Genomic DNA, 14,985 nt, shown 5'->3' with positions numbered 1-14,985 from the left:
ATGGAGTGCTGCCTCACCAAGCCAGCCGCATCACCCAAGACACAGAGGAACATGATTACATAGTGTGAACCGCTGCATCACAGGACAAACGGCTGCCTGCAGCCAGAGTTGCAACATGGGGACAATTGTTACATCATGGAGTGAACTGTTGCATCATGGGATGTACTGACTTTAAACACGTGGAGGGACTTGTTTCACTGGTGACAGTTAACTGACACAGTTACCTGTGGTTCCTGACTGAATACATTTTTTCATCATTAATTAAAGTCTCATTATTATGTGTGGGTTTGTTGGGGTATTGGTTTATTTGGCAAGAAAATGTTTTAAAAAAAAATGCCCATACATTTCACATGAATAAACTTGTTTGTTTGCTGTATAATATTTATACATTTGTAGCTGTGCCAAGTATGTCATATTTTTGAAGGCATTTTTTGTCTTTAATGAAGATTACAAAATCTATCAGACAGATTTTTACCACACTTGGTGGCAAAAAGAAAGCTATTTCTATCTCAAATTTGATCAGAAGAGCCTTAAGACCTTGGTGATGGGTTACTGTGAAAAATGTGAGTTACTGATGTTTTGCCATAGACCAAGAAACTGTTGTAACTGGACTCCACATGGTCAGATCTTTTCCAAACTTTCTCAATAAATTGCATCTACAGGCACTGGTGATCTGTTCAGGGGTGAACCCCACCTCTTGCCAAATGACAGCTGGGACAGACTCCAGGCCCCTGTGACACTCAACAGCATACGGTAAGCAGTATAGCCAATAGATGGATGAATGGACAGATGGGTGGATTGATGGGTGAATGGACATCTACACTATAAATTTAAGTCATAGCGCAACCTAGTGACTACAGGAAGTAAGTCTGATGTAAAAACATCATCTGATTTACACCAAAAATTACACTGTGTTGTCTTCATATGATGTATAGCAACATAATATGTTAGTTTCCAGCTTTAATTAGGGCTCAAGTACAAAAGTAGAGAGGGCTGAAAATGGGTAAAGCTATGCACAGAGTGCTATAGTGTTGAGACTATATTATAATCAGCTTTTTTTCATACTTTTTGGGTGAGTTCATATTTTTTCATTTAATCTTTTTTTCATGTGCTCTGTTAAGGTCTGACAGACCAAAAGCTTATAAAGTAAAATAAATACTGTATATATTTAAGTATGCAGAGGTCTTTTTCATCATACATTTGAATTTTTTTTTTTAATTTAAGTTTCCAATAAAGGAGGCTTTTTTGTGTCAAGTTATATCTCCAATTCTTTGTAGAAGAGATAAAGGTCACCATTTGCATATAATGTTATGTATAAAAGTCATGCTATCGCTGTAGGCTGGGCACTAAGTATGTACAAAACACAAACAAGCAGCTACTATTCTATAACAGTGCCACCAAACCTCAGCAGCTTCCTATTCGTATTTGGATAAGCATGACTGCTCCCATGCTGTTTGAAGGCTTACTCCGCTTCGCCTGTCAGGCTCAAGCTCAAGGACAGACAGATAAGAGGGCACACATTCACTAAGCACACAGGTTTCCAAGACTAAATCAAACATTTATCAAATTCAGGGAAAAGGCTAGACAGGAATTAAACATTGCCTCAAATATAAACCCCTGCTGACAAGTGAAACAGTATATGGAATCCATGCAGAATTCAATAAAGTGCATGTTCTCTGTCCAAAACTCATTTTTATTCCAGTTGAAGGGAATATACAGTATACTTTGGACAATTGCAGGAAAACCTTGAGATGTACCCACGCAAACTTCACCAGGGATTTTTCAGTGATAACAAGTTTACATTAATAACGCAAGGCAGGGGCTGTGAATGTAAGTACCTATCAACAATCAAGCGTGCTCTAATGGGATTTTGCTTCCTGGGTGTGTACACAGACTGTATAAACAACGTTAAATCAAGTGAAGATGAAAACCAGTAGCCTATTTAACTCTTTCAATACTACACAGACAGCAGTGAAAGGTTATATGTATCTAATAAGGTGGGATCCCTCTCCTGGAGTGAAGAAAGAGGGGATAAACATGAACTCATTGACACGTGATCATTCCATGCTCCACATTACACTTACACTCTCTCTGCCCCTTGCCAACTATCTCTCCTTTTCCCTCTTATACCCCCACACTTCACCCCCCCGCCCCCCCCCCCCCACTTGTCTGCCACCAGTGTATCTCATTTTAGCATCGGCTATCTGTAAGCCAAGAGCCGCTGTCACCAGATCCCCAGCCCCGCAAAGTTCTTAGGAATGGCATGTGTTCCCAATTGGCAGCTTAACGGGCGCTGACCACACAGCTACAAACCAGAGGCCAAGGTGCGCTGAGACACAGGTCACGGCTTCAATCTTGTCACTAATACTATGAATTTAAGGAGGCAGCTCCCTTCAGTTTCAGACAGGGAAGCCAGGAACACCTCCTGGACGTTACAGGTGCACACAGGTTTATCTGTCTTGCGTGAAGCAAGATTTGTTGCTTTGGTTTTTGGCAGCCCTCCTATCGCTCCTAACCAACACAGAGATAATGCCAATGTTGCTTCTCAGCTTTCAGCAGAAAGGTGCACAGAGAGTGCTTGAGGTCTCTTGGCAATGATAATGGAGTCTGTCAACCCTCTCAGCAACGTCAGCCATCAACACTGTATGCAGCATGCAGCAAGGGTTGAGTGCAAGTGTGTGCATGTTTATATTTATATGTTTATTATTATAATGTATGTCTGAGACACTCTTGAACACATTTGAATTTACGTGGAACATAGAGCAAGCACAATTTATATCTTCAGCTTCTGAACGTGTGCCATAGAATGTCACAAGGAGGGGGCAGCATTAAGGAACATTCAATAAAAGGTCAAGGTCAACATGGAGACAGGACTGAAAGTGTCTACCAAAGGTGCACTGGTTCTCTCTTTTGTCACTGTTCCTCACTCAGACTCCTCATTGATAATTGAAGCACTACTTCCTCCTACCTTTCAAACTGTATGTTTATATTTTTCTTCTTGCTCATTGATTTCTGTTCATGTAATCTTTATTAATAATGTCTCAAACCTGTTCTTCTACACAAATAAATAATTGCTCCATCCTTAACCTACTATCTATGTTTACCTTCTCTAACATCATACCTTCTAATCTTTGTTTATTGAAGTTCTTAGGGCTCGTTTGATTTGAGGTTGTAGTCGAAGGGGGGGTGGGGGGGGGGGGGGGCGCGCGCTCAGGCTTAGGTTGTCACACAATGTTACACAGCAACAGAGTGGCCATAGAGAGAGAATGTGAATATGTTGCCGCCAAAAGAATTTTATTGCCACACATGTAGCATATTTATATTTCATCAAAATCATTTCATAAATTTTCTTCCCAACTGCCAAAAGTAGGCCCTCTGATTACTGATCCAGAATATGATCAGGATGATTTCCACTCTTCTTTCACATGGACTCAAGGAATTTGAAATGAAATTCATCTGACATGTCCAGAAATAACACTAATAGATTCATTCTGCCAACAACCTAAAAAATACTTCACTTCATGATCCAGGATGTATGATCTGATCCAGATCACCTCCATTTAATCACTCAGTCCTTGGGGTTTTACCCACCTTTCCTCAAAATTATTAGATATCCTGCTCTGCTATGCCGGTGATCACATTACTTCCTTGGCAGAGGTATAAAGCATGCTGGGTAGGTATCATGTTATTTTTCATTAATGCATCTAACGGCACAACGCTGATATAAGATACTTCTTCATATGAAAACCAATGGACAGAAAAAGTGTATATCACCACCTGCAGCTCTTGCACTTAGGCTGGATTTCTTCGTATGAAGCGTTTTTTTTTTACAGGTAGATTTTATGCACAGTGGCATAGTAGAGACTGCAGATGATGTCTTTGCTCTATTGTTGTTGTGTTATGCAATCAAAATGAACACCATACTTACAAGTGAAAGCAATAATGTCTTTTGCCACTGAATTTTAAAGGTACATTTTCAAATTTCTCCTTTGGTGTCTTAAAATAGATGTTGGTTCTCATAATATAACTGTGTGGCTCCGCAACATGATTAACGCACCAACAGTGCACACATGTAATGTTGTGGCATCCTGTAGTTGATCGTAAATCTTACAAGATGGTGGTGGAGTGGTTGTCGCCTCACAGCAAGACAATTCTGGGTTGGAATCTTTCTTCAGGGTATGCCGATGTTTTCCCACTGACCAAAAACATGCGAATTTGGTTGAGCTGGGACTCTAAATGGACCACAAGTGTGAACGTGAGTGTATGTACGCACCGTGATTGACTGGCGATCTTTCTAGGGTGGAACCTGCCTCTCACCCAAAGTCAGCCAGGATTGGCTCCCGCTCTCATATAGCATAAGTGGTGCATATAATGGATGGATAGATATAAAACAAAAATGTGTATGGTAAGTGGCTGAAAACCAAAACAAACATGACACAATGATAAGTAACTCATGACATAATTTAACATTTATGGTCGACATCACCCGTCTGTGGCAGTAATACATCAATAAAGATGCCAGTTACAGTGATGATGATGATGATGACCACTGAACTTTATAGCCTGAGGCAACTGGTGGATATTTTAGACGGCAGCTCTCACCACTGCAGAATGTAGATAAACACATACCATTTAAGTTCCCTGTCATAATCTTACGGTCAACAAACCTTTCCCTGGCAACACTGTTCAGCTGGTTTACAATGCTAAGTCACAATTACAGTACCCCTAATTACTGGGTTACCTCGGTGTATATATGTGTGTCAGTGTAGCGTGTGACTGCACATTTCTGTGTTTCTGCCTTGCTGTGCCAGTGTCAGCAGAGGAAAGTGGACCAAGGATGTGGGTGGAGGTCGGTGGAATCCCTTAAATGCATCGTTACTGGTTGCAGCTCAGCAATGAAATGCACTTAATGTGTGAAAAGTATACACTGCTAATAGAAATAAAGTGAGATGGGGTCACATTCTGAGAATAAAAGTGGGAAATCAAAACAAAGTGAGGAAATGACACAAGACAGAGGAGGGTAGGTTTAAGATGTCACAAAGTGTTGCCCTTTTTCAAAGACATAGCCTTCCTGCTCTCTTTCCATTTCCACTGCCTTGACTTGAAGTTATATTTGGCCTCTGCTGCTCGACTCAGTTCAAAACTGGCCATTTCCCTCATTCCTGCAGTGTCCTACAGCCACATTAGTAGTTCTGTTAGATTGGTGATTTGAGCTACATTCTCACACCCTTTGGTCATGAAACAAAGCAATAAGCCAAGTTCAATAAAGAGGAAAAGTTCAGGCAAAGCCAAAATTTTATAGTTCACAGCCAATCCACTGCAAACTTAAGAGGAAAATTGAGAGATGGCCAAAATCTTGCTGCTTGCCACCATGAATATCTGCTCCAAACATGACATCAGTCCATTGATAGCTCTACACATCTCAAATTCCCATCCATGATTTGCAAAGTTTGCTAAGAAAAATGAAATGTGAGCATTTAGTCTTCCTTAATTTGGACATTTGGGATGTTTTATTTCCTTTTTTTGAATACAATTTGGGTTTAGAACCTGATTGTAGAAGCTCAACTTCCTCTTCCAACAGACATCTGAGGTAACACCTTGACTTTCTCCAGATTCACTCTGTTATCCAATTAAAACTAAAATTATCTATTAAAAAGGAAGGGGTTAGTGTAGCTAATGTATGGAGCCCCAGGGAGGCCAGATAGAAAAAATATTTTATGCTTGTTGGCAAGAGCCTAACTTGTTCCCACATTTTGATAAATTTGTAGCCATGAGATATGACAAGTCACATCTCTTGGCGTGAGTGGCCTTCTTTTAACTAATGTTTAGTACATCCTCCAGTGACTTTGTTCAAGTGTCCTTGAGCAAGATACTGAACCCCTAAGACACAAGTAGTTTGGCACCTTCAATGGCAGCCTCCGAAATCATTATGAGTGTGTGTGTGTGTGTGTGTGAGTGGGTGAATGAGGCATAACTGTATACGGTTTGAGCACAACAAAGGAACAAAAGCACTCTATAGATACAGTCCATTTCTAATTTGATTAAAATACCTTTTCCCCCATGCTTTGATTAATATGTGGTCATGAGATGTCCCTTGTTGGGTTTTGTCACAATATCATAAATAAAAGAACCAGTTTTTATGTTCCTCCCCCCCTTATCCCAACCACCTGCAATAGTAACTTATGGCTAAGCTGAAGTTAAGTCTCACGGGAATTGATGTAACTCAATGCAGTGTTCTCTTAAGTGACATGAAGAAGTCACTCTGTTTGTGTGTGTGTGTGTGTGAGAGAGAGAGAGAGAGAGAGAGAGAGAGAGAGAGAGAGAGAGCGAGAGAGAGAGAGAGAGAGAGAGTAAGGGGTAGTGCCAGACAGGTGGTTCTAATGACAAAGTCAAATATTTGACGCTGGCTAATTGCAAAGTCTTGTGACTCTGCCCTCGTATTTTTCCATATGTGTCATAAACAAAGATTAACATCTGGTACTCAGTATCAACCTGTGCACGTGTACCCACAGTATGGCCCTGTTTGTGTGTATGTGTGCAAACATGGTTAGTGGATCAAAACTGCAGGAAATCCAGCATCAGATAAAAGTGAAATATATCATATTTTCTCTCTCAGCCCCCAGTTTTGAAATTCCCTCACCCAAACACAATAAACCCTCCCACAACAATATTTCTATTCACACCACAAGTCACACATTTCCGAGCCATTATACTTATTTTCATTCTCAAACTTACATTCCCATGTCTGGAATTTTCATATCATTGCAAAAACTGACAGATAAACAGTTGCTTGTTTTTTTGTTGGTTTTTTATTTGTTTTAATCTGACTCTGAAATAAACAACAGCGGCTTTTCTTGACTTCAAAGTGCTTAAGGTGGTGGCATACAATATCAAGGTGAGAGATTAAGGTTTGAGTGGAGGAGGTTTACATATATTGCAGCAAGGTCAGATGGTCTGCCATTTATGGACTATGATCTTGCTCTCTCTCCTTCTCGTTCCTGTCCTTGGCTGCCCTTTCCGTAAGTATGTTTCAGTGTTTAACCTTACATACCCTCTGATCAGCAAAGTCAAATTACAAGGGAGCATTGGCTTTCCAGGAAACCGTAATTTCCCACACCACTATAACCTTTTGGTCACCGCAGTTTTTGCAACAGTGTGGCAGCAGACAAAATATACAAAACCGTGTTATTATTGTCAGCTTGAGCAGTTCAGCATGCTAGGTCATCTCAAATGGACATTATCTAAAAAAAGTCATTCATGCAGGTTTGGTCAGTTCACACTGAGCTTTATGTGCTCTGGGGTAACCCTCCATAGTTATTTGAGATAAGATCCCCCACTGTGGGTCAGGCAATACCCTACCGCCCCCCAGTGGTCAATGCATAAATTAAAATGACCTTGGAGGTCATGTATATATTGAATAGAGACCATATGTTTAAAAAAAAAAACAATTTGAATCAACTATTATTACGTTTTGTGTATTTTTAATGACCTGCTGTCCCTTTAAGGAGATATAATCAGTGTATAAAGTGACAGAGTGTATGAAAGTGTACCAGAGTACAACTGCCTTGATAACAGTCTTGCAAATTATTCATCAGTGTGCCTTCGCTTCTCCATGACAATACAGTGAGGTGGCGAGATAAAGTAAAACTGATTGTATACCTGCTTGATATAAACATTGTTACCAAGAGTCATTTACAAGTCAGTACGTGGCAACACTCACACACAACTGTGACTCACTTGACCAAAATCTCCCTGACACTCTGACACAGAGTAGGGGACTCATACGTCAGTGCTTTTCATCACTGAATACAAAACCTCAACTGTGCTCATAGTGGATTGAAAGAACAGCTGCTCGCATGTCAGCTCCAAGACTGTGGAGGCTGAAGAGACTGCTACAGGTGGCGTGGCTCAGTGGATGTGGGCACTGTGACACAGGTGGGCTACATAGGGCAGGTGCATATCTGTATTGCGGCCAGTAGTAGCATGAAGAACTCTAGTCAGGCATTGCCAGTACAGCAGGTGCTTCTGCACCCTGAACCCTTGTGATTGCAAGAAGAGATTATGTGTCGGCGTCTTTCTGCTCCACTAGAAAGTTACAAGACACACTTCACTCCATCTGTCTTGATATCCCTTAAGATTTTATCATGTGGACTTTCACAACAGGCGATTAGCAACACAGTTTCATATGCGCACACACCACGCACACACTCAGACCAACTGCATTAGACTAAACTGTGCCCAGTCCCCTGTTAATGTTTAGACGCACTCAGCCTGCTGAGATATACACAGCAGGCAATGGGGTGCTGGGCTGAAGGTCAGCTCACATAAGCTGTTTGATCTTTTCCAGCCTAAAGAGAGCAGAACGACGTAGATTTATGTGTGTGTGCGCACACATGCGTATGTGTGTGCATGTGCACGCAAGCGGGTGTGTGTTGTGTAAAGAAGAGGAACAGTCGCCGCAAGCTGTCAGCGTTTTTATGTAGACACAATTACCTAGGCAAAAGTAGGGCGAAGACAACAGAAAGAGAGAGAGAGAGAGAAAGAGAAAGAGAAAGAGGGAGACTTAAGCCACTTTTTGCAACACAAACCAGACTTAAGACCAGTTAATTAGGAACGGCATGTGCAAATAAGGACAAAAGCTGTGGCCTCAATTGGTAAATGACTGAGCTTTTTTTGTGGTTAAGGTTTGGCAATATGTGGTTATGGGTAAGTTTCCAAGAATTAACAGTCAGTGGAAATACCAACGGTGTGACTTAAGTTAGCATATGTGTTAGGATATTCACTGCGCATGAAGTACCACAAACATGAATCATTAAATGGTTTGGTTAAGAATTTACGTAGACTAGAATTATTGTGTGTCTCCAGGAAGTAAGAGCGACTTCATGTCCTTAAAATAGTGTCTTTGGATGTATGTGTGCAAAATCGCTGCTGGGAAAGTCTTTTGAACGTGTACTTGTTACAAGGACAAGTACTTTCAATTCATGTTAGCATTAGGCCTATTGGTGTTCTAACTTTGAGAATCACTTGTCCTCAAAATTACAGATGCAGTGACAAAAAAGAAAACTATCAAACCTTACCTTATATCTGTCTGGCAATAATTTAATTGTTATACAATTTTCACTGTAGCTACTTACTTTCGAGTCCCTGGACTTGCATAACAGCAACTTTGAGCTAAATCCTTACATCAGAACTCCAACGTACTGGGATTGACAAAGCCTATATGCTAATGTTTAAAAGGAAGGAATATGTTCTCCCTGTTATAGTTTAGCGTGTTAACATTTTAGCATTTACTTATGGGAATGTCTGTAGTTCTGTAAGTCCATCTATTTTCAACCACTTATCCTGTGAAGACTCACGGGGGGCTGGAGCCTCTCCCAGCTGCCTTTGGGTGATAGGCAGGATTCACCCTGGACAGGTCACCAGTCCATGGCAGGTCCAACACATATAGACAAACAACCATTCACACTCACAGTCATGCCTACAGTCAATTTAGAGTATCAATCAGCCTCGTCCCCTCTTGATGTCTTTGGACTGTGGGAAGAAGCCGGAGTACCCGGAGAGGACCCACACAGGTACAGGGAGAACATGGAGACTCACACAGAAAGATCCCGTGCTTGAGCTGGGGCTCAAACCCGGAACCTTCTTGCTGTGAGGCGACAGTGCTAACCACTGCACCACCGTGCCGCCAGTTCTGCAAGTATTTGGTCATAAAACATAAACCTGACCATGGCACCAAATAAAAAGTCACCATCGTCATTAGAATATATCTTCTTGAGGCCTTGACTATCTGTCTGGAATGGAAAGTGTGGTGTACCAGCTAGAACTTATGTTGTATTATCTTGCAATGCTGAAAGGAGCAGAAATTGTGATTATTTATGTCAATGAAATCATGACTGACAAGCTATAACCTTTTCTACAGGACACACAGAGACGGAGTTAATCACAGAGATGACGTATGAACAAGCGACAGATTGTCAGACAGGAAGACAGAGTGGCCTCAGAGACAGAAACCGAACCGGGTGAGATACAAGAGATGACAATCTCTAATGTTGGTAAGCAGGAGAATCCAGAGGAGAAAGTCCAAAAATAGCAAACAAAATCATTCACATGGGTGGTCACGGATCACACCAAAGGTTATGACAAGCATTGTTGACCGATCATAGGTCTATTTTTGTAGGTCTCCTTTTTGCAAATGAATCTGGCCAGTCGTCTTTCTACAGCAACATGCTGTGTTTCATTATGGGGCTTTAACCCAAAATAGTTCATCATCAGCATCAGCTCAAAAGGCATCAGGTTACCTTACAAATTGTTGCTGTGTGAAACCTGCTGGAAATGTGACAAGCCTTTAATGTTGTGACCCTCACCACATGCACACGCACACACTTACGCATATACCCACAAACACTCCTGCCAGAGAACTCCACCTGCTCTGTCCAATCCTTTCCAACCAACCATTCTCCTTGAAGCCGATTCAGGCCAAATCCCGCTGCTGTGCTGGCTGCATGTGCTCTGATCCAGTCAGGGAAGGGGAAGATAGGTTTTTGTTCTGCTGCCGAGAACAGCTTTGGGATCTGACACAGAAACCTCAGAAAAGGAATACAGTGGAACAGAGGAAAATACAGTTGGGGAATGACCACACACACTCTGACAGATGTACAGTATTTCTGCAGGGAGGTGGTCAGAGTACCCCGTGGGCTTCCGGATATAAAGGATTTGTCTGTATAATGCAGGAAAGACTGGAATGCAAGAGAGAGAGAGCAAGAAATGACTAGGTTCAGTGTGTGCATCGTCAAAAAGGGGAAATGTGGAGTTAAAGGGAAAGAGTGAGATCATGACTGTGTGAGTGCGAGCACGCAGATGCTATGTCTGAGTGTGCATGTGAGAAAGAGAGAAAGAGAGAGAGAGAGCGAAGCATTGGCTGCTGTCTCTGACTTTGACCCACACTAGCTGCCAGTTGGCAGCTGACAGCCTGGACGGTTGCCATGCGAACTCAACGCCTCAACAACGTGCAGCTTGCCTCGTACGCAGCAGCGTCAGGGAAGCAGTCACCAAATATCTTTTACAACAGCAGCCACTGGTGGTCAAACCAGGACATTCATTCATAAAAATCAAGGCATCTACAGCATTTCACATGAATGGGTGAAGGTTGGCAGGTGTAAAGTCCCAAATTACTTTGAGGACATGTAAAATGTAATTATCACCGACATTTACCACTTTATCTTTTAACATATTCCACTAATTGCCACAGTAACCTGGAAACTGAGTTCTCCTAAATGGAATGCAGTCATTAATAATGTTTGTGTTTCCATCTGTGCCTTTCCTGCTTTGTCATGTCAACATGCCTGCAAGGACTATTTCCAATATCTCACTTTGTCCAATAGGTTAATCTTTAGTACAAAATAGTCTGCTGTACTCAACAGTTACTCAAATACAAGCATTAACTGTAAACGGAGAGTATGCATTCTTCTTTTAATCCGATAATGATCACATACTACAGTATCACCCCACCCCTCACCCCCGTCCCGCCCTGGGAGAAACATACACAATTTAAACTGACACCTTGAAACTCTCCTTCAGCAGAAGCACCTATTGTACATCCATGCAAGCGTTCATAAACTATATATGTATTCACAATTTAATATTGATAAAAATTCATGTTCTAATTTGGAGCTCAATTTGCAAGTAGGATTCATCACATCCTTATCTCGTAAATGCCACATTTCTGGAATGACCCGAGGGAACTTAGGACCAAAAATCCACTTGGGTTCAAAGATGGACTGAACAGATTTTGGTGGTTGAAAAGTCAAGGTCACCGTGATTGGCACACATCATGGAGGAGGTATTTCTAGTTCTGTTATGACAGTCATGACAACCGTTTAAGTGGCATTGCATTCAGATGTCTTGTAAACCAAAGGGAGACCTCAAAAGGTTTATCACCCATCCAGCCATCTTCGCATTTTGATTCAGCACAAACTATTTGAAACCTCAGTGTATATTTTTTACTCACTGTGTGTCTTAACCACCAGGATCTTTTTCCAAGAATCAAATTAAGTTAAGCAAATAAGGCATCTTAGCTATCTCAGCAAAATTGGAACATGTATTCATCTAAAATCATAGCTTTTAACTAAGGATGAGCCATCCAATTTTTCCATACGACGTAGTAAAGCTGAATCATACGCCAAAAAAAGTTGTGCAAGATGGTACAGTAGAAACACTTCCTGTTGCAAGTTTATTCCTTGTGTATTTTACACACTGTTAAGGTAAAGTTAAATGAATTTTGATTTAGTGACACTTTCAGATTATCATCTATCATTTAGATTTGAATCTTTCCTCATCAATTCAATAAAAAAACAGCTGCCATGTCCATCACTACATGATGTACATCTAGAATTTTTGCTACATCTTAAATCTTGTTAAATATTACATAACCTTCCTCAACCTTTCCAATACTGCTTATACATGCTAAACATCGTTCAACATCAGTTACACAACTCCCTGGCTATACAAGGGTTTCACTGGAAGATATATTCACACGTTCTTGCTCCAGCTGAAATAACAGCATCTCCCTACAGCCAGCAGGACATCTTTTGCTGTATTGGCCTATAGAACAGAAAAGAACAGCACAACCTCTACCAGCAATATTGAATTAGTCTGAGATGAGTCTGCAGTAACCACAGTGCTCTTTGCCTCTGAGTCACAAAATCCAGAAGAGGAGAGGCATGTGTAATGTAAACCATGGCATGAAGAGGCAAATGCACGAGTGAGTCAAAGGAAAAAGACATCAGGAGAAGCAAGAGTGAGGTAAAAATGTGAGGCATAATGATCTTGCAGACTTTCCATGTTTGCTTAACATAAAACCTGGGGTTCCTGTCTTGACCTTTGGGGGAAATCTCCACCAACAGGAAATTAGTTTGACTACAACTGTGGAAATGGAACAATAAAAGCATCAGACTGAAATGATGCAATCATCAGTTGTACCCCTCACAGCCAGTAACATTTGAGTGTATGGAGTTACGTCTTTATGTTGGTAGTATTATACCATCATATTTTTACAGCAAGATATGTTTGTTTTGCTATTTTCACAATACTAAATCTCTACTGAATATTTTATCATAGTATACTGGAATAAAATTGGATCAAGTCCAACATCTGTTACAATGGCTAGACATCAATTCTTTACTGTTCAGTAAGAGACAAAAGAACTCGTACACAATTTAATTTTACATGTGATGTTATCGCAGCGACATTTAGTGTAGCGCAAATACTTCAAAAAATGGAATGGAAATTTTTAATCAAACAGTATCCAACTAAAATTTCAATTTCAGCTATTTTTGAAATTTTCTGTAACTAATGTGAGAATCATATCACAGTACGTCACAATAACAATGTCTTTAGGTCCTTGCCAAAACCCAGCCCTACAAAAAGCTATCTTGTGTAGTGAGTCATGTGACTGAGGCTGATGACAATGAGAAGAGCAACTTTTTTGCCACACAGGTCATACCTAAGGGATAACATGACTCAGCAACCAGCAATTCAAATCACCAGAGCAATGATGTCACCAAGGATGAGCGGAGGAGCAGTGCCAGAATTAGGCTGAAACTGTAACTGCAAAGTAAACTGTGCCGCTAACAGGCTCAAGCAGGAAGGTATACTTTCCAGGCACAGCTTAATTAGGCTACATGCCCTTTTCTAAAATGAGCATTGACCTCATCTGATTCTGTCCATATGTTCTGACCCATATGCAAAGTCCTGCCAACCCCATGACTGCAACCACGTGAGACTGAACACCCTCTCCTCTGTGTTGAGGTACAGGCAGAGAGTGTGACCAGCAGCGTGACACCAGCGCGTGTGGTGTTTGACGGAGGGGGATCTACACAGTAGAATCAGGGGTGTTGGTGCCGGCGGCAGTGGGGGACACAAAGGCGAGATTGGCAACTGTGCCTCTCTGCAGCTGTGGGCCTACGTGAGCATCGGCAGGAACGCTCTCACTCCTTGTCTCGCCCCCCTCCCTTACCCATTCACTCACTCTCTCTCTCTCTCTCTCATCTCTCACATTCACCCCCCTCATTTGCACCTCGTAATAGACTTCTGACAACCCCCCTTACTTTTCTTTACTGAAATCCTTCAAGCACTTCTCTCTCTCTCTCTCTCTCTCTATCATAACTCCCTCACTTCTTTTCCAACATCACATTCCCAAACGTCTGGGACCTTGACAGTGAGATGTGTCGCATTCAGCAGGCCAACAGATATCCGAGATGGCTGAGAGGGAAAGAAGGGAAGACAAAGATCCTTTTTCCCACAGACACAGACACACACACACAACGGATCTGGCCTAAAATGACCCCAAGGGGATGTGTGTGTATGTGTGTATGTGTGTGTGTGTGTGTGTGTGTGTGTGATTCAAAGCAAATTTGCTCTTGTCATACAGAAGCACATGCAGTAGAAGACAAGCCAAGGCGCACACTCATGTGACCACGCCACTATCTTGAGACAATGTGCAAACATGGGGCCTTAAGGGTTCAAGGTCAGGGGTGATACTATTCACAACACCCGGCTGACACTCGGCAGACTTGAGACAAGAAGTGGAGGAGAGAACAAAGATGAAAAAGACACAATTATAATCATGAATCAGTAGACGATGAGGCTTTACAATGTTTGAGAGCTAGTGTGAAAATGAAAAAGCGTATGGGAGGAGAATAAATCATAACAAAGAGATAAAGGACTAAGCTGAATGGCCTGACCGTCCTTGTGCTCGTCAGCAGGTGCATTTTCTGGCAATAGATTTAACTGGAGGACCCTTGTTGTCACGTCCACACAACCTGAAGAGCGCTGCTGCCCTCTACTGGATAAATGCGGATGTCAGCTAGACTTACATTTATTTGTGCTATCAAATATGCAAGTTAGGTTTCTATTGCTGCTTTGATGAATACCACTAAGTTCTCCCTTGAAAATGTACATTACAACAAAACTCAGGCAGAATCTAAT

At 41.5% G+C, this 14,985-nt stretch overlaps 1 long non-coding RNA gene across 2 annotated transcripts in view; it reads right to left on the bottom strand.

Annotated features, from left to right (window-relative positions):
- LOC147243103 (uncharacterized) overlaps positions 1 to 14,985 on the bottom strand; it is a 67,336-nt gene that overhangs the window by 51,745 nt on the left and 606 nt on the right. The window lies entirely within an intron of this gene.

Source organism: Aulostomus chinensis, chromosome 20 (assembly GCF_037954235.1).
Source record: "Aulostomus chinensis isolate RoL2024-O1b breed Wild chromosome 20, RoL_Achi_v1.0, whole genome shotgun sequence".
Taxonomy (NCBI): Eukaryota; Metazoa; Chordata; class Actinopteri; order Syngnathiformes; family Aulostomidae; genus Aulostomus; species Aulostomus chinensis.
Note: the sequence above shows the minus strand (reverse complement) of the source record. Positions and strands in the feature narration are given on the sequence as shown.